Genomic DNA, 26,323 nt, shown 5'->3' with positions numbered 1-26,323 from the left:
GCAGAAATTGGGTGATTACCATGCAATTTTATTTTGGTAAAATTCTTAAATTATTTGAATGTTTATTATAATTTCTAATTAGTGACTTGTTATAATCAAAATCCGCCCTAAAGAGTGTCCTTTCTTTTATTAGGTATCAGAGTAGGTATCAAGATTTCTACTTCTATACAAATGTGATATTTCAGATCTGTACATAAAAAATTTGTTGAATATATAAGTTGAGAATTGTTCTGTCTCTCTCTCTTTCACACACACACGCATTCTCACTTTTATAGATATAATAGATAGATTACTCGAGATATATTTCCATATGTCTGAATACCCTATATACAAATTTTCAAATCTGTAGATAAAAAATTTGTTGAGTATATAGGTTGAAAATTGTTCTCTCTCTCTCTCTCTCACACACACATTCTCAATTTTAGAGATATAATAGATAGATTATGCTAGATATATTTCCATATGTCTGAATACCCTATATACAAATTTTCTAATCTGTAGATCAAATATTTGTTGAATATATAGGTTGAGAATTGTTCTTACTCTCTCTCTCTCTCTCTCGCTACCTCACACACACACACATTCTAACTTTAATTGATATAATAGATAGATTATGCTAGATATATTTCCATATGTGTGAATACCCTATATACAAATTTTCTAATTTGTCGATAAAAAATTTGTAGAGTGCATAGGTTGAGAATTGTTCTCTCTATCTCTCACACACACATTCTCACTTTTAAAGATATAATAGATTATGCTAGATATATTTCGATATTTCTGAATACCCTATATTCAAATTTTCAGATCTGTAGATAAAAAGTTTGTTGAATATATAGGTTCAGAACTGTTCTCTCTCTCTCTCTCTCTCTCTCGCTCACACACACACACACACACATTCTCACTTTTATAGATATAATAGAAAGATTATGCTAGATATATTTCTATTTGTATGAATACTCTATATACAAATTTTAAAATCTGTAGATAAAGAATTTGTTGAGTATATGGGTTGAGAATTGTTCTCTCTCTCTCTCTCTCTCTCGCTCTCTCTCTCTCTCTCACACACACACACACACATTCTCACTTTTATAGATATAATAGATTATGCTAGATATATTTCCATATGTCTGAATACCCTATATACAAATTTTCAAATCTGTAGATAAAAAATTTGTTGAGTATATAGGTTGAGAATTGTTCTCTCTCTCTCTATCACACACATTCTCACTTTTATAGATATAATAGACAGATTATGCCAGATATAATGAAATATGTCTGAATGCCCAATATACAAATTTTGAAATCTGTAGATAAAAAATTTGTTGTATACATAGGTTGAGAATTGTCCTCTCTCTCTCTCTCTCACACACACACACATTCTCACTTTTATACATATAATAGATAGATTATGCTAGATATATTTCTATATGTCTGAACACCCTATATACAAATGTTCAAATCTGTGGATAAAAAATTTGTTGAATGTATAGGTTGAGAATTTCTCTCTCTCTCTCTCTCTCTCTCTCTCTCTCTCTCTCTCTCGCTATCTCACACACACACATTCTCACTTTAAAAGATAAAATAGATAGATTATGCTAGATATATTTCCATATGTCTGAATACCCTATATACAAATTTTCAAATCTGTAGATAGAAAATTTGTTGAATATATAGGTTTAGAATTGTTCTCTCTCTCACACACATTCTAACTTTTGTAGTTATAATAGATAGATTATGCTAGATATATTTCCATATGTCTGAATACCCTGTATACAAATTTTCTAAGCTGTAGGTAAAAGATTTGTTGAGTATGTAGGTTAAGAATTGTTCTCTCTCTCTCTCTCTCACACACACACACACACACACACGTTCTCACTTTTATAGATATAATAGATAGATTATGCTAGATATATTTCTATATGTCTACCTACCCTATATACAAATTTTCAAATCTGTACCCAAAAATGTGTGGAATATATAGGTTGAGAATTGTTCTCTCTCTCTCTCTCTCTCTCTCTCTCTCTCTCTCACACACATATTCTCACTTTTATAGATATAATAGAAAGATTATGCTAGATATATTTCTATATGTCTGAATACCCTATATACAAAATTTCAAATCTGTAGATAAACAATTTGTTGTAAATATAGGTTGAGAATTTTTTGCTCTTTCCATCACTCACATTCACACTTTTATAGATATAATACATAGATTATGCCAGATATATTTACATATGTCTGAATACCCAATATACACATTTTCAAATCTGTAGATAAAAAATTAGTTGAATATATAGGTTGAGAATTGTTCTCTCTCTCTCTCTTTCTCTCTCTTACACACACATTCTCACTTTTATAGATATAATAGATAGATTATGCTAGATATATTTCCATATGTCTGAATACCCTATATCCAAATTTTCTAATATTTAGATAAAAAATTTGTTGAATATATAGGGTGAGAATTTTCCTTCCTCTCTTTCTCTCTCTCTCTCTGTCTTTCTCACACACACACACACACACACATTCTCACATTTATTGATATAATAGATAGAATATGCTAGATATATTTCTATATGTCTGAATACCCTATATACAAATTGTCAAATCTGTAGATAAAAAATGTGTTGAATGTATAGGCTGAAAATTGTTCTCTCTCTCTCTCTCTCTGACTCTCTCTCTCTCTCTCTCACACACACACACATGGTCATTTTATAGATATAATAGATAGGTTATGCTAGATATATTTCTATATGTCTGAATACCCTATATACAAATTTTCAAATCTGTAGATAAAAAATTTGTAGAGTATATAGGTTTAGAATTGTTCTCTCTCTCTCTCACACACACACACACATTCTCACTTTTCTAGATATAATAGATAGATTATGCTAGATATATTTCTATATGTCTGAATACCCTATATACAAATTTGTAAATCTGTAGATAAAAAATTTGTTGAGTATATAGGTTGAGAATTGTTCTTTCTCTCTCTCTCACACACACATTCTAACTTTTATAGATATAATAGATTATGCTAGATATATTTCCAAATGTCTGAATACCCTATATACAAATTTTCAAATCTGTAAAGATAGAATTTGTTGAATATATAGGTTGAGAATTGTTCTCTCTCTCTCTCTCTCACACATTCTCACTTTTATAGATATAATAGATAGATTATGCTAGATATATTTCCATATGTCTGAATACCCTATATACAAATTATCAAATCTGTAGATACAAAATTTGTTGAGTATATAGGTTGAGAATTGTTCTCTCTCTCTCTCACTCACTCACTCACTCACACACACACACACATTCTACCTTTTATAGATATAATAGATTATGCTAGATATATTTCCATATGTCTGAATACCCTGTATACAAATTTTCAGATCTGTACATAAAAATTAGTTGAATATATAGGTTGAGAATTGTTCTCTCTCTCTCTTCTCTCTCTCTCTCTCTTTCACACACATTCTCACTTTTATAGATATAATAGATAGATTATGCTAGATATATTTCCATATGTCTGAATACCCTATATACAAATTTTCTAATCGGTAGATAAAAAATTTGTTGAATATATAGGGTGAGAATTGTACTTACTCTCTCTCTCTCTCTCTCTCTCTCTCACGCACACATTCTCACTTTTATGGATATAATAGATAGATTATGCTGGATATATTTCCATATGTCTGAATACCCTATATACAAATGGTCAAATCTGTAGATAACAAATTTATTGAATAGATAGGTTGAGAATTGTTCTCTCTCTCTCTCGCAACCTTACACACACAACCACACGCAAACATTCTGACTTTTATAGATATAATAGATCGATTATGCTAGATATATTTCCATATGTCTGAATACCCAATATACAAATTTTCAAATCTGTAGATAAAAAATTTGTTGAATATATAGGTTGAGAATTGTTCTCTCTCTCTCACACACTCACATTCTCACTTTTATAGATATAATGTATAGATTATGCTAGATATATTTCTATATGTCTGAATACCCTATATACAAAGTTTAAAATCCGTAGATAAAAATATGTTGAGTATATAGGTTGAGAATTGTTCTCTCTCTCTCTTACACACACACACATTTTCACTTTTATAGATATAATAGATAGATTATGCTAGATATATTTCCATATGTCTGAATACCCTATATACAAATTTTCAAATCTGTAGATAAAAAATGTATTGAATATATAGGTTGAGAATTGTTCTCTCTCTCTCTCTCTCTCTCTCTCTCTCTCTCTCTCTCTCTTTCTCTCTGGCTACCTCACACACACACACATTTTCACTTTTATAGATATAATAGATAGATTATGCTAGATATATTTCCATATGTCTGAATACCCTATATACAAACTTTCAAATCTGTAGATAAAAAATTTGTTGAGTATATAGGTTGAGAATTGTTCTCTCTCTCTCTCTCACACTCAAATATCAAGTGTGCATCCTCTTTTAATAGGAGGTAATGCTTGGGAAACTGTGCACTCGGCCTATTCCCCCCCTCCCCTACAAAAGCGGTGTCATTCTCTTCCCCCCACCCCACTAAGTAAATATAAAGTGTGCATCTTTTTTTAGTAGGAGGTAATGCTTGGGAAACTGTGCACTCGGCTTCTTCCCACCCCCTTCCCCCCACAAAAGCGGTTCTAGTTTCGTCCCCCCACCCCACTAAGTAAATATAAAGTGTGCTTCCTCTTTTAATAGGAGATAATGCTTGGGAAACTGTGCACTTGGCTTCTTCCCCCCCCCCCAGAAAAGCGGTTCTAATCTCGTCCACCCCACGGCTTCTTCCCCCCTCTCCCCCCCACAAAAGCGGTTCTAATCTCGTCCCCCCCACCCCACTAAGTAAATATAAAGTGTGCTTCCTCTTTTAATAGGAGATAATGCTTGGGAAACTGTGCACTTGGCTTCTTCCCCCCACAAAAGCGGTTCTAATCTCTTCCCCCCCACCCCACTATGTAAATATAAAGTGTGCATCTTTTTTTTAATAGGAGATAATGCTTGGGAAACTGTGCACTTGGCTTCTTCCCCCCCCCCCCCCACCATTCCCCCAACAAAAGCGGTTCTAATCTCGTCCCCCCACCCCACTAAGTAAATATAAAGTGTGCTTCCTCTTTTAATAGGAGGTAATGCTTGGGAAACTGTGCACTTGGCTTCTTCCCCCCCCTTCCCGACAAAAGCGGTTCTAATCTCTTTCCCCCCCCCACCCCACTATGTAATTATAAAGTGTGCATCTTTTTTTTAATAGGAGATAATGCTTGGGAAACTGTGCACTGTTTTTGTTGGTTTTCAAGCTGCCTCTTCCCCCCCCCACCCCACACACACAGTTTAACAGTAGTAGGAGGTCAAGAGAAAGAGGGTGAGAGAGAGAGAAGAGTAAGTTGGTGAGAGAGAGAGAAAAGAGAAAGAGGGTGTTGGTTTTGAAGCTGCCTCTTCCCCCCCCCAGTTTAACAGTGGATTCCTGTACATTTTTTCCTGACATTTTTCGTTAAAACTCTTGTATAAATAATATTTTTAACCAGTTAATCACGATGGAAACATTGTCATAAAGTTTAATAATATATATAACGCAGGAGTAGAGAAAATGCAAAAGTATCGAAGACAGAACTTGTTAATTACAATTGTTCGCCATTAGTGGACGTTGACGTCACGTCACGTGACATGACTAAGCGTTTTTTTTTTTTTACGTATGAATTACATTGGATCATTCAAGAATTACGTAATAAAAAGCATTACAATGACAGTTTTTTTGGGGCCCCCCTTGGAGATAACTGATACGTTTACCCCTTTCTCCTCGTCCGTTTGACGTGAAATTTCGATATTTGTCATCCGGGTTATCAAGGTTCAATCTGATACCAAATTTGTCAAGTCTGGTTGTGTCTGTCAAAAGTTTTAGCGTTACATACAAACATACAAACTCACAGACGTTTGAGATTTATATATATAGACTAGCAGGGCTACCCGGCGTTGCTCGGGACCGTATAAACAATGAAAAAACAAAAGCAGATATTGAACATATGTTTTATTCTTAGGGGAGACGAATCTTTCATCTCTATGTATTATTTGTTTTATCTACCCCCGGACTGGTATTGTTCATGTTTTATCCCTAGCATAGGTAATTTACAGCATGTATATGAAATTGTTTTACCTTAGGGAGAAGAGAACAGGTAATATACAACATAATGTGTCTATATTACATCCCTGGCAACGCCTAGAAACCAGCTAGAACATGTATTTCAGTCAATCTTTATTACATCCTGGGCTATGCCGGGAAACCAGCTAATCTCTATTTAGTGACTTGACCACCAAAATACCTCCCTAAGTGTGTCCTTTCTTTTGAACTTATTAGATATAGGTATCTAGAAATGTGTGTGAAATTTTGTTGAATGCATTGTTCACTATGATTTTCTTATTGTTCTACACAATATCAACTGTAGCGAAATAAAACAGTAAACTTAGTGTAGTGTTAGAATAAAGAGCAAAGGAAAAAATTAGAATCATATTCTGTAATTGCAAATCTAAATTTGCTAGCGTGTACCAGTATTTGCCAGGTTGTGGAAATTTGGAATTTATAACGTATGTAGTGGCCTTTTCCTAGATACCTATTGCTAAAAATTATACTTTCATTTTGTTAGAAAAATCTCTCTTCGGATGCCCTGCATCATCCAAAATAAAAACAAATATTTTTATAATTGTTTCAGTACATTGCTACACATTGTGAAATTTGTTGACGTTTGTAAAAAAAAATCATGAATGTGCTTATATTCCAAAAAAGAAAATATCAGTGCACAGTATTGAAAGTGTTTGAGATTCAAAAGTCTGTAACATTTCTACTAACTTCATAAGATGTCATGTGAGAAACTTAATTGAATATCAAGACATTATCTGAAGCGTTTTTATTTTGGTGTAACGTATGTGTTTACAGTGAACCGTAACTTTTAATAAACAGCTTGGTATGCAATGACATAGGCTAAGAATCTTAGACAAAATATATATAAATTGGAAAAATGTGTGAACAAATGAAAAAAAAATGATCCGCTCCACTTGATGACATCAAGCACAGTAATATTTTAGTGAAGAAAATATGAAATTGATGTTCAGTGATTAGTTTGGATGAATGAGAAAATGTAATTGTTTGATGCATAAAAAATAACTCATTTGCTGTATTTGATATTAAGCAGCAAAATATAGTGATTTGAATATTAAGGAAAACATCAAATCAGATTATATAAAAAAAAAGATGAAATTAGAAAATATATATTTTCTGTTTATGAGTTTTGCCAATCAAAATTTTGTGGCAGAAATTGGGTGATTACCATGCAATTTTATTTTGATAAAATTCTTAAATTATTTCAATGTTTATTATAATTTCTTATTAGTGACTTGTTATCATCAAAATCCGCCCCAAAGAGTGTCCTTTCTTTTATTAGGTATCAGAATAGGTATCCAGATTTCTACTTCTATACAAATGTGATATTTCGGATCTGTAGATAAACAATTTGTTGCATATATAAGCTGAGAATTGTTCTCTCTCATTCTCTCTCTCACACACCCACACATTCTCACTTTTATAGATATAATAGATAAATTATGCTAGATATATTTCCATGTGTCTGAATAATCTATATACAAATTTTCAAATCTGTAGATAAAAAATTTGTTGAGTATATAGGTTGAGAATTGTTCTCTCTCTCTCTCTCTCCTCTCACGCATGCTCACTTTTATAGATATAATAGATAGATTATGCTAGATATATTTCCATATGTCTGAATACACTATATAAAAATTTTCTAATCTGTAGATAAAAATTTGTTGAATATAAAGGGTGAGAATTGTTCTTACTCTCTCTCTCTCACACACAGACATATTCTCACTTTTATAGACATAATAGATAGATTATGCTAGATATATTTCCATATGTCTGAATACCCTATATACAAATTATCTAATCTGTAGATAAAAAATTTGTTGATTATATAGGTTGAGAATTGCTCTCTCTCTCACAGACACACACATTTTCACTTTTGTAGATATAATAGATAGATTATGCTAGATATATTTCCATATGTATGAATACCCTTTATAACAAATTTAAAATCTGTAGATAAAAAATTTGTTGAATATATAGGTTAAGAATTGTTCTCTCTCTCTCTCTCTACCTCACACACACCCACACACACAAACATTCTGACTTTTATAGATATAATAGATAGATTATGCTAGATATATTCCATATGTCTGAATACCCTATATACAAATTTTCTAATCTGTAGATAAAAAATTTGTTGAATATTTTCAACCCTTATCCTCGAGTGGCGTCTGGGCCTTGATAAGTAGTAATGCGTATTTAGCAAAATATAAATATATATATATATAACAAATTTACTGAATTTCCATTACTAACGATTACTGTATTGTCCAATTGATTACTGCGCTTTTCAACCCTTATCCTCGAGTGGCCTCTGGGCCTTGAGAAGTAGTAATTACTAACGATTACTATATTGACCAATGGACTACTGCACTTTTTAACCCTTATCCTCGGGTGGCCTCTGGGCCTTATTGTCCAATTGACTACTGTGGACTTTTTAACTCTTATGCTCGAGTGGCCTCTGGGCCTTGATAAGTGGAAATGACCAAGTAACAAAAAATAGGTATATAACAAATTTACTGAATTTCCATTACTAACGATTACTATATTGTCCAATTGACTACTGTGCACTTTTCAATCCTTATCCTCGAGTGGCCTCTGGGCCTTGATAAATGGTAATGCGTATGTAACAAAATATACATATATATAACAAATTTACTGAATTTCCATTACTAACGATTACTATATTGTCCAATTGACTACTGCACTTTTAAACGCTTATCCTCGAGTGGCCTCTGGGCCTTGATAAGTGGTAATACCATCGAGTGGCCTCTGGGCCTTAATAAGTGGTTGTGCCTAAGTAACAAAAAATAGGTATATTACAAATATCCCGCATTTCCATTACAACCGACTACTACGGTGCACTTTTCAATCCTTATCCTCGAGTGGCCTGTGGGCTTTGATAAGTGGTAATGCGTATTTAACAAAATATTAATATATATATAACAAATTTACTGAATTTCCATTACTATCAATTACTATATTTTGTCCAATTGACTACTGCACTTTTCAACACTTATCCTCTAGTGGCCTCTGGGCCTTGATAAGTGGTAATGCCTATCTAAACAAAATATAAATATATATATAACAAATTTCCCGACTTTCCATTACTAACGATTACTATGTTGTCCAATTAACTACTGCCATTTTCAACCCTTATCCTCGGGTGGCCTCTGGGCCTTATTGTCCAATTGACTACTGTGCACATTTAACTCTTATCCTCGAGATGTATCTGGGCCTTGATAAGTGGAAATGCCTAAGTAACAAAAAAATAGATATATAACAAATTTCCCAAATTTGACTACTGTGCACTTTTCAACTCTTATCCTCGAGTGGCCTCTGGGCCTTGATAAGTGGTCATATATATTTTTTACAAAATAAAAAAAAAGGTTGGAGTCGCTGAATAACTCATCCTCCCGTTAAAGCGGTTCCATCCTCTTTCCCCAATTTGACTACTGTGCACTTTTCAACTCTCGTCCTCGAGTGGACTATGGGCCTTGATAAGTGGTAATACATATTTTATGAAAAATATATATATATATATATATATATATATATATAACAAAATAGGTTGGAGTTGCTGAATAACTCATCCTCCTGTTAAAGCGGTTCCATCCTCTTTCCCAAATTTGACTACTGTGGACTTTTTAACTCTCATCCTCGAGTGGCCTATGGGCCTTGATAAGTGGTAATACATATTTTTTTATAAATATATATATATATATACCAAAACAGGTGTGAGTCGCTGAATAATTCATCCTTCTATTAAAGCGATTAAATCCTCTTTCCCAAATTTGACTACTGTGCACTTTTAAACTCTCATCCTCGTGTGGCCTATGGGCCTTGATAAGTGGTAATATATAGTTTGTACAAAATATATATATATATATATATATATATATATATAACAAAATAGGTTGGAGTCGCTGAATCACTCATCCTCCCGTTAAAGCGGTTCCATCCTCTTTCCCGAATTTGACTAATGTGCACTTTTCAACTCTTATCCTCGAGTAGCCTATGGGCCTTGATAAGTGGTAATATATTTTTGTTATAAATATATATATATATATATATATATATATATAAAAAATAGGTTGGAGTCGCTGAATAACTCATCCTCCCGTTAAAGCGGTTCCATCCTCTTTCCCGAATTTTACTACTATGCACTTTTCAACTCTCATCCTCGAGTGGCCTATTGTCCTTGATAAGTGGTAATATATATTTTTTAATAAAAGTATATATATATATATATATAAAAAAATAGGTTGGAGTTGCTGAATAACTCATCCTCCCGTTAAAGCGGTTCCATCCTCTTTACCGTATTTTTTATACAGTGCACTATTCAACTCTCATCCTCGAGTGGCCTATTGTCCTTGATAAGTGGTAATATATATTTTTTAATAAATATAGATATAAATATATATATAAAAAAACAGGTTGGAGTCGCTGAATAACTCATCCTCCCGTGAAAGCGGTTCCATCCTCTTTCCCGAATTTGACTACTGTGCACTTTTCAACTCTAATCCTCGAGTGTCCTATGGGCCTTGATAAGTAGTAATATATATTTTTTACAAAAATATATACATACATATATATAACAAAATAGGTTGGAGTCACTGAATAATTCATCCTCCTCTTAAAGCGGTTCCATCATCTTTGCCGAATTTGACTACTGTGCACTTTTAAACTCTCATCCTCGTGTGGCCTATGGGCCTTGATAAGTGGTAATATATATTTAAAAATAAATATAGATATAAATATATATATACCAAAATAGGTTGGAGTCGCTGAATAACTCATCCTCCCGTTAAAGCGGTTCCATCCTCTTTCCCAGATTTGACTGCTGTGCACTTTTCAACTCTAATCCTCGAGTGTCCTATGGGCCTTGATAAGTAGTAATATATATTTTTTACAAAAATATATACATACATATATGTAACAAAATAGGTTGGAGTCACTGAATAATTCATCCTCCTCTTAAAGCGGTTCCGTCATCTTTGCCGAATTTGACTACTGTGCACTTTTAAACTTTCATCCTCGAGTGGCCTATAGGCCTTGATAAGTGGTAATAGTTTGTACAATAGTTTGTACAATATATATATCTATATATATATATTACAAAATAGGTAAGAGAGAGAGAAGAGGGTGAGAGAGAGAGAAGAGAAAGAGGTAGAGAGAGAAGAGGGTGAGAGAGAGCAGAGAAGAGGGTGAGAGAGAGCAGAGAAAGAGGGTGAGAGAGAAAGAGGGTGAGAGAAGTGAAAGAGGTAGAGAGAGAAGAGGGTAAGAGAGAAAGAGGGTGAGAGAGAGAAGAGGGTGAGAGAGAGAGAGGTAGTGAGAGAGAGAGATAAGAGAAAGAGGTAGAGAGAGAGAGAAGAGGGTAAGACAGAGAGAGAGAGGGGTAGTGAGAGAGAGAGATAAGAGAAAGAGGTAGAGAGAGAGAGAGAAGAGGGTGAGGGAGAAAGAAGAGGGTGAGAGAGAGAGAGAAGAGGGTGAGGGAGAAAGAAGAGGGTGAGAGAGAGCAGAGGGAGAGAGAGAGAAGAGAAATAGGTAGAGAGAGAGAGATGAAGGTGAGAGAGAGCAGGGAAAGAGGGTGATAGAGAAGAGAAAGAGGTAGAGAGAGAGAAGCGGGTGAGAGAGAGAGAAGAGGGTGCGAGAGAGAAGAAAAAAAGGTAGAGAGAGAGAAGAGGGTGAGAGAGAGAGAAAGAGGATGAGAGAGAGAAGAGAAAGAGAGAGAGAGAAGAGGGTGATAGAGAAAGAGAGTGAGAGAGAGAAGAGAAAGAGAGAGAGAGAGAGAGAAAGAGGGTGAGAGAAGAGGGTAAATGTGCATCTTTTTTTATAGTAGGTAATGCTTGGGAGACTGTGCACATTGCCTCCTCCCCCCTCCCCCCTATAAACGCGGTTCCATTCATAAGAAAACAAACTCGTATAAAAGTAATTTTCGTGTATTTAAGCGGCCTTATACTGATAGCCACCCTCCCCCTTCCAGTTTAACAGAGTTAGGAGGTAAAAACAAAATGGCTAAAGCCTTGTTTACATGGTAAACTATAGCAAAGAGCATAGTCATCTTTCTTCGCCGGTAAAAAACTTCAAGCAAAAATAAAAACATTTTCCCTACGTCAATTTTTATGTAATTTTGGGATTCTTCTTTTTGAAGTGCGATAAATCCGTTGGTAATAACGGTTCGACTCTTAAACTAATATTTAACTGTGTTATAGTATCAATGATACTCCTCGCAGGCAGCTTTAATGTACGTCAGAGGCTCAGCGTAGCCGACATTTTACTGAGCTGACGTCACGTCACGTGACAGCTAATGAATAATGTTAAAATGACAGGTTTTTTGGGGGGCCCCCCTGGGAGAAAAATGATCAGTTAACCCCCTTCTAGTTGTCCGTTTGACGTGAAATTTCGATATTTGTCATCCGGGTGATCAAGGTGCAATATGCTACCTAATTTGTCAACTTTGGTTGTGTCTGTCAAAAGTTTTAGCGTTACAAACAAACATACATACATACATACATACACACCGATTTTTGCCTTTTATATATATAGAAGACTAGCAGGGCTACCCGGCGTTGCTCGGGACCGTATAAACAATGAAAAAACAAAAGCAGATATTGAATATATGTTTTATTCTTAGGGGAGACGAATCTTTCATCTCTATGTATTATTTGTTTTATCTACCCCCGGACTGGTATTGTTCATGTTTTATCCCTAGCGTAGGTAATTTACAGCATGTATATGAAATTGTTTTACCTTAGGGAGAAGAGAACAGGTAATATACAACATAATGTGTCTATATTACATCCCTGGCAACGCCTAGAAACCAGCTAGAACATGTATTTCAGTCAATCTTTATTACATCCTGGGCTATGCCGGGAAACCAGCTAATCTCTATTTAGTGTGTCCTTTCTTTTATTAGGTATCAGAATAGGTATCCAGATTTCTACTTCTATACAAATATGATATTGTAGTACAGTAAATGTCAAATTGTTTTTCAAGTATTAGTTTGTAACGTTTGTACTGACTTCATCAGATGTCATGTAAGAAACTGAATTCTATGTAAGAAGACTTTATCTGAAGTGTTTTTATTTTGGTATATCATGTGTGATTACACTATAGTAATTGCGCTGAAAGCATGTTAATTACAAATGACAAAAGTTAAATCAATTTCTGATTCAGCTACACAATATAAACTAAAGGAAATCAAATTTGCAAAATAAAAGCAATATGTAGTTATGGGTTAGTTTGGAGTTAGAATAAAAAGCCAACAAAACAGTTAGTTTGTATTGTGTAGATTGGTCATTTCTGATAGTATTGAGAGTCGTCAATGAGAATCTTAATTTCTGACAAAATACTGAATGTTTCTTGGATACCCATTCGTAAAAAGTACCTTTTTTGGAAAAAAAAAAAAAAAAAACACTCCCCGGATCACCTTCACCACCTTAAAAACAAAAAACTTTATTCTTCAAAAAATGTGCACATTGTTAGTGTAAAAAACAGATTCGCACCACTTGATGAAATCAAGCATAGTAATATTTTAGTAAAGAAAATATGAAATTGATTTTCAATAATTAGTTTGAATGAATATCAGAAAATGTAATTGTTTGATGCATAAGAAAGAACTCATTTGCTGAATTTGATATTAAGCAGCAAAATATTTCAAAACATAAAAATGTGAAACATAACATGAATACTCTCCGTTGTCACTTGAAAACATTGACCTTGGTAGGAAGTTTATTAGATACTGAAATTGTGGTCTTGGTATGGTGTGCTTAATATTATTGTATGCAAAATTTAAAAACACAAAAGAGGGTACAATCAATATTGAAAAAGTAACATCTGTCACAGAAAATAGTAATTTATAAATGTCAAAAGAAATATTATTCTGTACTTAAAATGTTAAACTTACTGTTAACAATAATTTAAAATGGTGATACGGATGAGTCCAACAACTTAGTCCTTGAGCTTTCTTATTGGTCATAGTAAAAAGAAATTGTAGTCTTTCAAGTTTGTTGGTCGCATTGGGATTCTTGGAATGTATCAACAGATTCCTGCATATGAATCTTTGTTAATTCCACACAATACAAAATATATATACAAAACAAAGTAAAGCAAAGTATAGGGTTAGTTGTGTCCTCTAATTATCAACCAAGTATATGTATTGATAAAAAGATAAAAGCAATGGAAATGTTTATTACAATGTATCAATATTAAATTTTTATCATGAACAACAAATCGAAATAATGATAGATATTTTGTGCTTATACGAAACTGGAATCAAGGATTGTCACCTGTGATTTTATATATGTCAATAGTGCATGCCACTACAAATGATATTAGCCAAATTAAGTTTTGTTTATTTCACCCATTATAAAATATATACACAAAATGCAGTAAACAAAGTTTAGGTTTAGTTAATGATAAGTTTAGGTTCGAGAAATAAGCAAAGAAAAGAAAAAAAGATACATTTGTTTATAGTGTGTAAATTGTAAGTTTGTAAATATTTCAAACTATCCACACTGGTATGTGGAAATTCTAGATACCTATTGTTATAAAGTTCCAATTCATGTTTGATATATCACTCTACATGTTCCCTGTTGCACCCCAAAGATGTAAATGATTATCGAGAAAGTGAAATGAAACAGTATTTGAAATAAAATAGAAACAAATGCTGATGTTTACTATATAAAACACTGTGTTCAATGGAATTGAGCCTTATACAATATTGGTGGAATAAAAAAATCCATTTTTTTAATTCAATTTAAGAAATGAGCAAAAATTTGATATTTAAAATATTTGGCATGAAGAAAAAGAAATATAAGATAAAAGGTGATAAAGCAGTAAGAATCATATGCTGAATTCAATTAAAAACAAATATGATTGTCAAAGAAATATCATGAAAATTTTGTAAGTGAAAAAAATTATTTTTTGATATATTTGGTTTCGAAGTATTAAGAAACATGTACAACTTCATTTTAAAGACAAAACGAAAACTGTACTAATGATAATGACAATGGTGAAAGGAAATTGGAAAAAAATGTATCAGAGGTAAAATGTTGGTCACATATACGTTTGTGTGGTATGCATGAAACACGTGTAGAAAATTATATTTTCTGATGCTGAAAGTAAGAAGAGAAACATTGTTAAAAAATGATCTAAAAGGCAATAGTAAAATCCTCATTTTTAGTGTGGGATATGTTGTTTGTTTCAATTGAGAAAGGAAACTTTAATTTATACAATTCGATGTTATAGATCACAAGTTTTATTACAATAAACATTGTGTTCTTTAATTATCAACCAAGTATATTTATTGATAAAAAGAGAATGTAATGGACATGTTTATTATAATTTATCAATATTAAATTGTTATCATGAAAAACCAATGGAAAGCGTGAATGTTATTTGGTGTTTTAAAAAAACAGCTACCAATGATTGTAACCAGTGATATTTGTGTATGCTAACAGTGCAAATGTGGTGGTGAAATGAATTTTTGTTTATTCTTCACAATATAAAATATATACACAAAACTAAAACATAATTTACGGTTAGTTAATGATAAGTTTAGGTTAGAGAATTAAGCAAAATTATAGATACCTATTGTTATAAAGCACCAATTCATGTTTGGTATATCAATCTACATGTTCCTTGTAGCACCCCAGAGAGGTAAATGAGTGTCAACAAAATGAAATAAAACATAGTATTTGAAATAAAATGAAAAAGTGCTTGAAAAGTGAAATATGCTGATGTTTACTATCTAAAACATTGCGTTCAATGCAATTGAAACTTATACTATATTGGTGGACTAAGAATTAAAGAAATAAAATTTAAGAAATTAGCAAAAACTTGATATATAAAATATTTGGCATGAAGAAAAACAAATATAAGACAAAAGGGGGAAAAGCAGTAACAATCATGTGCTGAAGTTCATTGAAAATAAATCGTTTGTCAAAGAAATATAATGAAAATTCTCAGAGTGAAAAAAAAATGGGATTTTTACAAATCTGGTTTCCAAGTAATAGGAAACATGTACAGCTTCATTTTAACGACAAAATGTAAACTGTAGTAATGGTAATGAGAATGTTGAAGGAAATTGGCAAAAAATTGTTAGTCAAATGTTGATCAAATATTATAAGTTTGTGTGATATGCATGAAACGTTTACAATATGATCTGCTCTCATGCTGAAAGCAAGTAGAGAAACATTGTGAAAAAATGATGTAAACCTAAGCTAAGCAAACGACCAGTGAATGGAAATGTTTATTATAATCTATCAAGATGAACATATTATCATGAAAAAGCAAATCGAAATAGTGATAGTTATTTGGTGCTTATACAAAACAGGTATCAAGTATTGTCACCAGTGATTTTATTGATGTTAACAGTGCATGTCACTAAAAATAATGATGGTAGCGAAATTAAGTTTTGTTAATTCTACCCAATATAAAATATATACGCAAAACAAAGTAAACAAAGTTACGGGTTAGTTAATGATAAGTTTAGGTTCGAGAAATAAGCAAAGGAAAAGAAAAAAAAGGTACATGTGTTTATATTGTGTAAAATGTTAGTCTGTAAATATTTCAAACTATCAACACTGGTATGTGTAAATCCTAGATACCTATTGTCATAAAGTACCACTTCTTGTTTGATATATCACTCTACATGTTCCCTGCAGCATCCCAGAGAGTTAAATGAGTGTCCACAAAATGAAATAAAACATAGTACTGGAAATAAAATAAAATAAGAATATGTCTGAAAAGAAATAAATGCTGTTTACTATATAAAAAGTTGTTTTCAAGTGTCAAATGGAATTGAATCTTATACAATGTTGGTGGATTATGAAATTGCATGAAAGAAATAACATTGGAGAAATAAGAAAAAAGTGTATATATACAATATTTACAAATGTAAGATAAAAGGTGAAGAAGGGCCAAATCCGAGATCTATAAATCGTAAATTTTCAAAGTGAAAACAGATATTTTTTTTTTTTTTTTAGATCTGCTTTCCAAGTAATAGTAACCATGTACAGCTTCATTTTAAATGAAAACTGTACTAATGATAATGTTCATGGTGAAAGGAAATTGGAAAAAAATTAAAAATGTCAGAGGTAAAATGTTTGTGTGGTATGCATGAAACACGTGTAGAAAATGATCTCATGCTGAAAGTAAGAGAAACATAGCTAAAAAATTATGTAAACGCAATAGTAAAATCCTCATTTTTAGGAACATAGTGTGGGGTATGTTGTTTGTTTCAATTGAGAAAGGAAAGTTTAATTTTTAGAATTGGATGTTATAGATCACAAGTTTTATTACAATAAACATTGTGTTCTCTAATTATCAACCAAGTATATTTATTGATAAAAAAAGAAAAGTAATGGACATGTTTATTATAATTTATCAATATTAAATTTTTATCATGAAAAACCAATGGAAAGCGTGTTGGTTATTTCGTGTTCATAAGAAAAAACATCATGGGTTGTCACCAGTGATTTTATGTATGCTAACATTTCGCTGCAAATGTGGTAGCTAAATGTCTTTTTGGTTATTCTACACAAAATAAAATATATACACAAAACAAAGTAAAAGAAATGTCAGGGTTAGTTAATGATAAGCTTAGTACCAAGAAATAAGCACAGAATAAGGAAAAGAAAGATACATTTGTTGATATTGTGTCGATTGGTGAATTTGTTGGTTCATTTTGTTTTATGACATATCAACACTATATCAGGTTATTTCATGCCCAATCTAGTGACATTTTTTTTTCCTAGAATATATTTGTTTATTTAATGTTGGTTTCTATTTAACTCATAATTGGGACCCTAACAGGTACTACTACTCCATATCAGAGTGGACCTGGTAGCAATAGCAATTAAATGGTGGCTTCACACTTCACAAAGCCCCATGTTTGGATACAGTTTATGGTCATATCCAGGACCTGGTGAATTTGTAAATAATTGAAACGATCAACACTGGCGAGTTAGAATTCTACATACCTATTGTTATAAAGTACCAATTTATGTTTTACATATCACTCCACAACGTTGCTGCAGAATCCAGACAGTTGAAAGAGTCTCAAGAAACTGAAAAGCTATTTAGTACTCTTAAATAAAATAACATGCATAAAGAAATCCTAATATAAGACAATAGATGAAAAAGCAATAAAAATTTTGTGTGGAATCAAGTGAAAACAGTTTCTTTGTCAAAGAAATTGCATGAAGATTCTCAGAGACTTTTCCTTCCTCGTTCCCTTCCCTTTTGGTGGAAGGAAACTTTCACAGTGGCTCAGAAGGTGGGCTGAGCACACTTCCTACAAAGGTGGGATGGGTAAATTTCTTTTTCATTTGGTTGCCTGGAGGACAGGCTTAGGCCCCCCCCCCCAAAAAAAAGGTTGGAGCCAGGGAACTTCTCCTCCCAGAAGGGGGAGGGGGGCCCGGGAAGGCTTCTCTTCCCATATTTTTTGTTTTGTGTAAGGTTGATCTCTTTCCAAAGGGAGTAAGAGGATATCCCTCTCTTAGGAGGAGAGCGAAGGCTCCCTGGGCCTCCCATCCTCCTTCTGAGAGAAGTTCCCCGGCTTCCACATTCATTGCTCAGCCCGCCGTCCAGGCAATCAGAGTCTGATTGTCTGCCGTATATAAAAAGGCGATTTTAGCTTGTCAGGCGGTATGCTCTGCGTAGACCATTTTTCTTCCACCTGTTGACCTTCCCTCCCTGTCATACAATACGCTTAAACAGGATATTTTAATTTATGCAGATTCCATATAGACTTTTAGTTTCCCAGGGTGTATACCCTCCGTTGACCATTTATGTTTAAGAGTTTTCCTTGCCCCTTCTCTGCCCCAGAATGGGAAGGGAGCTCTTTCCCACTGTATGGGGGGGGGCGGCTTTCTTTTATGGTTATGTGGGGAGCCTTACCTTTACCCCCCTTAAGGTGGTAGGTCTTTTTTGTAAAATTGTTAGTCAAATGTTGATCAAATATTATAAGTTTTTGTGATATGCATGAAACATGTGCAGAATATGATCTGCTCTCATGCTGAAAGCAAGTAGAGAAACATTGTGAAAAAATGATGTAAACCTAAGCTAAGCAAACGACCAGTCAATGGAAATGTTTATTATAATGTATCAACAATAACACATTATCATAGTTATTTGGTGCTTATACGAAACAGGTATCAGGGATTGTCACCATTGATTTTATTTATGTTAACAGTGCATGTCAATACAAATAATGATGGTAGCGAAATTAAGTTTTGTTTATTCTACCTAATATAAAGTATATACACAAAACAAAGTAAACATCTGCTGAATTTGATATTAAGCAGCAAAATATTTCAAAACATAAAAATGTGAAACATAACATGAATACTCTCCATTGTCACTTGAAAACATTGGTCTTGGTAGGCAGTTTATTAGATGCTCAAATAGTGGTCTTGGTATGGTGTGCTTAATATTATTGTATGCAAAATTTAAAAACACAAAAGAGGGTACAATCAATATTGAAAAAGTAACATCTGTCACAGAAAATAGTAATTTATAAATATCAAAAGGAATATTATTCTGTACTTAAAATGTTAAACTTACTGTTAACAATAATTTAAAATGGTGATCAGGATGAGTCCAACAACTTAGTCCTTGAGCTTTCTTATTGGTCATAGTAAAAAGAAATTGTAGTCTTTCAAGTTTGTTGGTCGCATTGGGATTCTTGGAATGTATCAACAGATTCCTGCATATGAATCTTTGTTAATTTCACACAATACAAAATATATATACAAAACAAAGTAAAGCATAGTATAGGGTTAGTTGTGTCCTCTAATTATCAACCAACTATTGCTAAAAAGAGAAAAGCACTGGAAATGTTTCTTATAATATATCAATATTGAATTGTTCTCATGAAACACAAATCGAAATAGTGATAGTTATTTGGCGCTTATAAGAAACAGGTATCAGGGATTTTGGTGTATCAGATGTTTTTACAGTGAACTTAACTTTCAAGAAACAAATTGGTATGCAATGACATAGGCTAAGAATCTTAGACAAAATATATTCAAATGAAAAAAAATGTTGAACACTTATAACTTTGTATGGACTCTCAAAAACATTTGTAAAAAATGTGTAAACAAATGTAAAAAAAAATGATCCGCTCTACTTGATGACATCAAGCATAGTAATATTTTAGTGAAGAAAATATGAAATTGATGTTCAGTGATTAGTTTGGATGAATGAGAAAATGTAATTGTTTGATGCATAAAAATAACTCATTTGCTGTATTTAATATTAAGCAGCAAAATATAGTGATTTGAATATTTAGGAAAACATCAAACCAGATTATGTAAAAAAAAAAGATGAAATTAGAAAATATATATTTTATGCTTATGAGTTTTGCCAATTAAAATTTTGTGGCAGAAATTGGGTGATTACCAAGTAATTTTATTTTGGTAAAATTCTTCAATTATTTCAATGTTTATTATAATTTCTAATTAGTGACTTGTTATCATCAAAATCCGCCCCAAAGAGTGTCCTTTCTTTTATTAGGTATCAGAATAGGTATCCAGATTTCTACTTCTATACAAATGTGATATTGTAGTACAGTAAATGTCAAATTGTTTTTCAAGTATTAGTTTGTAACGTTTGTACTGACTTCATCAGATGTCATGTAAGGAACTGAATTCTATTTAAGACTTTATCTGAAGTGTTTTTATTTTGGTAGATCATGTGTGATTACACTGTAGTAATTGCGCTGATAGCATGTTAACTACAAATGACAAAAGATAAATCAATTTCTGATTCAGCTACACAATATAAACTAAAGGAAATCAAATTTGCAAAATAAAAGAAAAATGTAGTTATGGGTTAGTTTGGAGTTAGAATAAAAAGCCAACAAAACAGTTAGTTTATATTGTGTAGACTGTTTAATTAACTTTGTTCATTTCTGATAGTATTGAGAGTGGTCAATGAAAACCTTAATTTCTGACAAAATACTGTAATTTTCTTGGATACCCATTCGTAAAAAGTACCTTTTTTGTGAAAAAAAAAAACACTCCCCAGATCACCTTCACCACCTAAAACACAAAAACAAAAATATCTTTATTCTTCAAATATTGTGGTTGACTGGAGGACGGGCTGAGCACTCCCAAAAAGGTAGGAGCCGGGGAACTTCTCCTCCCAGAAAGGGGGCCCGGGAAGGCTTCCCTGTCCCCATATTTTTTTTTTTTTTGTGTAAGGTTGATCTCTTTCGGAATGGAGTAAGCAGAACCGACAGGGGGGGGGGGTCAATCAACCATACAAAAGGATATCTATCTCTTAGTTGAAAGAGGGAAGGTCTCCCTGTCCTCCCATACCCCTTCTGAGAGAAGTTTCCCCAGCTCTCAGCTTTGGGGTGGGGGGGGGGGGGTAGGAGGACTTAGCCCGCCCTCAAGGCAAATAGTCTGACTGTCTGCCTTATATAAAAAGACGATTTTAGCTGGTCAGGTGGTATGACCTGCATTGACTATTTTTCCTCCACCTGTTGACCTTCCTTAATATTTATTTTTAATAATAAACACATTTTATTTTAATATTAATATTTATTTGTAATAATAAACACATTATATTATTTTAAATATTAATATTTATTTTTAATAATAAACACATATTATTTTAAATATTAATATTTATTTATAATAATAAACACATTTTATTCTACTTTAAATATTAATATTTATTTTTAATAATAAAAACAATTTTATTTGAATATTAATATGTATTTTTAATAATAAACTCATTTTTATTTTAATAATTATTTTTAATACTAACTCATTTTATTATTGTAAATGTTAATATTTATTTTTAATAATTATTGTTATTTAATAATAATATCTTCTATTTTTTTACTGTTTATGTCTAACTTTTATCGACTTTTTCTTTTTTAATAGCATATTCTTTAAATGAATAGAAAAATAATTTCCCAAATTTTAGACCCCGGTTATTTGGCTGATAGTCGATAAAAATGATTAAAAGAGAGATTCATGAACATTAACGTTGTCATATAAAAAGAAAATGCTAATAAGAAGTGTTTTTAATCAATGTAACATATTTATTCAACTCTGTCATATATTTGTTTGATGACAACTTTTTCGAATCTGTGTACAGTAAAAACGATATACTTACATAGGATTTTGAAAGCATTTAAACTGTCGAAGAGTTTTATTATAAATAAAAGAGTTTAGTTTGTTGAACTTAATGGACTTTTTTGTTGTATCTATTAACTGTTTATTCTTTTTATCAAACAAAAAGAGAATTTTTATATTGACATGTGATGGACTGTTTTTCTAACATCGAAATTTTAAAATTAGTTTTATTTAAAAAAAAAAACAAAACTCGCCATTAGTGGACGGTCAAAAGACAAATATATAACAAATAAATGTTAGGAAAGGCAAGATAAGTTACTTTTCTATCCAACTGGATATATTTTTTATGTTTTTATTCAATGTAACATATTTATTCAGCTCGAAAAACATACAGTGTTTACCGATGTATTCGAAAAATGCCACCAGTTGTTTACATAGCCATTTGCCGGAAGTGACGGTTTTTTTTTATATAAGTTTTATTCAAACAGGCTTTAAGTTCAAATTAATGGACTTTTTTTTTGTATTTATTAACTGTTTTATTCTTTATGGACTCTTTTTCGAACATCGAAATTTTAAAATTAGTTTTTTTTAAAAAAAAAAAAAAAGACGGTGTTGTTTTTTTAATTGAATTCTACACTTTTTCAACAAACTGTTACAGACATAATGGACTGTTTGTCAAACATCGAAATTTTAAAAATAAAGTTTTTAGTTTTATTTAAAAAAAAAAAAAAAGACGGTGTTGTTTTTTTAATTGAATTCTACACTTTTTCAACAAACTGTTACAGACATAATGGACTACCCCCCAAAAAAAACTGCGAATAAAATATATAAAACTCGTAATTTCTGTTTTTAAAGTGGGTTGTTTATTTTCCTTATGAAATATACTTCCAAAATAAACTATTACAGTCGTTTAAAACATAATAGAAGTATTATTTTTTATTTTTTAAAAACAATGTTTACAAAATGTCTAAGCGCGTTTCTTCCGGCCGGCTGCGAATAGCATAAATAAATAACTGTTGCCAGAATTTATCGCATTTTTATTTTTTAATAGCATTTTCTTAAAACGAATAGAAAAATAATTTCCCATGAAAAAAAAAAAAAGAAAATGCTATTAAATATAATAAAAATTACTGAGATAAAAATATAAAAAATACGTACGTAACATCAAAAACACACCGACTGGTTTTAAAGAGAAAGTGGGTGTAGAGAGAGAGAGAGAGAGAGAGAGAGAGAGAGAGAGAGAGAGAGAGAGGGAGGGAAGAGAAAGCGGTGTATAATGAATTTTGTTCCTTTTCGAAGCAGCACAAAAATTAAGTGTTTCCATAGTAACCAAACCGGTGCACACTGAAGTTATGAATTAGATTCGCCACTAGTGGACGTTGACGTCACGTCACGTGACATGACTAAGTGTTTTTAAACGAATAGAAAAATAGAAAGAGGGTGATAGAGAAAGTGAGAGAGAGAGAGAGAGAGAGAGTAAGTGTGAGAGAGAGAGACGGTGTTGGTTTTACTCCTCCCCCCCCTTCCAGCTTAAGAGGTATGAGGTCACGTGGTAATATACAAAATGGCTAATTATTTTATATTACATAAATATTACGATATTTTTATTATCGTCTAATATTTTGAAAGGTGAATTTTTTTATTCCTGTACATTTTTTCCTGACATTTTTCGTTAAAACTCTTGTATAAATAATATTTTTAACCAGTTAATCACGATGGAAACATTGGCATAAAGTTAAATAATAGATATAAGTAAGCCGAAGAGAAAAATGCAAAAGTATCGAAGACAAAACTTGTTATTTACAATTGTTCGCCATTAGTGGACGTTGACGTCACGTCACGTGACATGACTAAACGTTTTTTTTTTTTACGTATGAATTACATTGGATCATTCAAGAATTACGTAATAAAAAGCATTACAATGACAGTTTTTTTTGGGACCCCCTTGGAGATAACTGATACGTTTACCCCTTTCTCCTCGTCAGTTTGACGTGAAATTTCGATATTTGTCATCCGGGACACGGGGCTTCGATATGATACCAAATTTATCAAGTCTGGTTGTGTCTTTCAAAAGTTTTAGCGTTACATACAAACATACAAACTCACAGATTTTTGTCTTTTATATATATAGAAGATAGAAGATAGAAGAAGATAGAAGAAGAAGATAGAAGAAGAAGAAGAAGATAGAAGAAGATAATGACAGGTTTTTGGAGGGCCCCCCTTGAAGAAAACTGATCAGTTGACCTACTTCTAGTAATCCGTTTGACGTGAAATTTCGTTATTTGTCATCCGGGTGATGGGGCTTCAAAATGATAGCAAATTTGTCAAGTTTGGTTGTGTCTGTCAAAAGTTTTAGCGTTACATACAAACCTACATACACACAGACGTTTGGGATTTGGGGGCCCCCCTTGAAGAAAACTGATCAGTTGACCCACTTTTAGTGGTCCGTTTGACGTGAATTTCGATATTTGTCATCCGGGTGATGGGGCTTCAATATGATACCACATTTGTCAACTCTGGTTGTGTCTGTCAAAAGTTTTAGCGTTACCAATAAACATACATACACACAGACGTTTGAGATTTATATATATAGACTAGCAGGGCTACACGGCGTTGCCCGGGACCGTAACAACAATGTAAAAACAAAAGCAGATATTGAACATATGTTTTATTCTTAGGGGAGAGGAATCTTTCAGGGTGAGAGAGAGAGAGAGAGAAGATAAAGAGTGTGAGAGTGAGGCATAAGAGAAAGTTGTTCCATCCTCTTTCCCAAATTTGACTACTGTTAACGTTTGAACTCTCATCGTCGAGTTGATCCTCGAGTTGCCTATTGGCCTTGATAAGTGCTAATATAGAGAGAAGAGAAACAGGGTTAGAGAGAGAGAAGATAAAGAGTGTGAGAGAGAGGCAGTAGAGAAAGTTGTTCCATCCTCTTTCCCAAATTTGAATACTGTGCACGTTTGAACTCTCACCGTCGAGTTTATCCTCGAGTTGCCTATTGGCCTTGATAAGTGCTAATATAGAGAGAAGGGAAACAGGGGTAGAGAGAGAGAGAAGATAAAGAGTGTGAGAGAGAGGCAGAAGAGAAAATTGTTCCATCCTCTTTCGTGAGAGAGAGGCAGAAGAGAAAGTTGTTCCATCCTCTTTCCCAAATTTCACTACTGTGCACGTTTGAACTCTCAATCTCGAGTTGCCTATTGGCCTTGATAAGTGCTAATATAGATAGAAGGGAAAGAGGGTGAGAGAGAGAGTAGATAAACAGGGTGAGAGAGAGAAAGAGAAGAGAAAGAGGTCTAGAGAGAGAGAGAGAGAAGAGAGTGAGAGAGAGAGAAATATGGTGAGTCGAGTTGATCCTCGAGTTGCCTATTTGCTTTGATAAGTGCTAATATAGAGAGAAGAGAAACAGGGTGAGAGAGAGAGAGAAGATAAAGAGTGTTAGAGAGAGGCAGAAGAGAAAGTTGTTCCATCCTCTTTTCCAAATTGTAATACTGTGCACGTTTGAACTCTCATCGTCGAGTCTACCCTCGATTTGCCTATTGGCCTTGATAAGTGCTAATATAGAGAGAAGAGAAACAGGGTGAGAGAGAGAGCGAGAGAGAGAGAGAAGATAAATAGTCTGAGAGAGAGGCAGAAGAGAAAGTTGTTCCATCCTCTTTCCCAAATTTCACTACTGTGCACGTTTGAACTCTCAATCTCGAGTTGCCTATTGGCCTTGATAAGTGCTAATATAGATAGAAGGAAAAGAGGGTGAGAGAGAGAGTAGATAAACAGGGTGAGAGAGAGAAAGAGAAGAGAAAGAGGTCTAGAGAGAGAGAGAGAGAAGAGAGTGAGAGAGAGAGAGAAATATGGTGAGTCGAGTTGATCCTCGAGTTGCCTATTTGCCTTGATAAGTGCTAATATAGAGAGAAGAGAAACAGGGTGAGAGAGAGAGAGAAGATAAAGAGTGTTAGAGAGAGGCAGAAGAGAAAGTTGTTCCATCCTCTTTCCCAAATTTCACTACTGTGCACGTTTGAACTCTCAATCTCGAGTTGCCTATTGGCCTTGAT

The 26,323-nt window shown here is 32.9% G+C and overlaps 1 protein-coding gene and 1 long non-coding RNA gene across 8 annotated transcripts in view; both read left to right on the top strand.

The window, feature by feature from the left end:
* LOC145286001 (uncharacterized) overlaps positions 1-26,323 on the top strand; it is a 273,253-nt gene that overhangs the window by 199,742 nt on the left and 47,188 nt on the right. The window lies entirely within an intron of this gene.
* The window catches only part of LOC145286000 (uncharacterized), a 4,902-nt gene continuing 618 nt past the window's right edge, over positions 22,040-26,323 (top strand). The window contains exons 1-2 of the long non-coding RNA XR_013869090.1: positions 22,040-23,479; positions 23,512-26,323. The exon at positions 23,512-26,323 is cut by the window's right edge and continues 618 nt beyond it. This is a non-coding gene — a long non-coding RNA (uncharacterized LOC145286000). The remainder of the gene's footprint in view (positions 23,480-23,511) is intronic.

Source organism: Euprymna scolopes, chromosome 10 (genome assembly GCF_053919585.1).
Source record: "Euprymna scolopes isolate OS-2025 chromosome 10, ASM5391958v1, whole genome shotgun sequence".
NCBI lineage: Eukaryota > Metazoa > Mollusca > Cephalopoda > Sepiida > Sepiolidae > Euprymna > Euprymna scolopes.
Note: the sequence above shows the minus strand (reverse complement) of the source record. Positions and strands in the feature narration are given on the sequence as shown.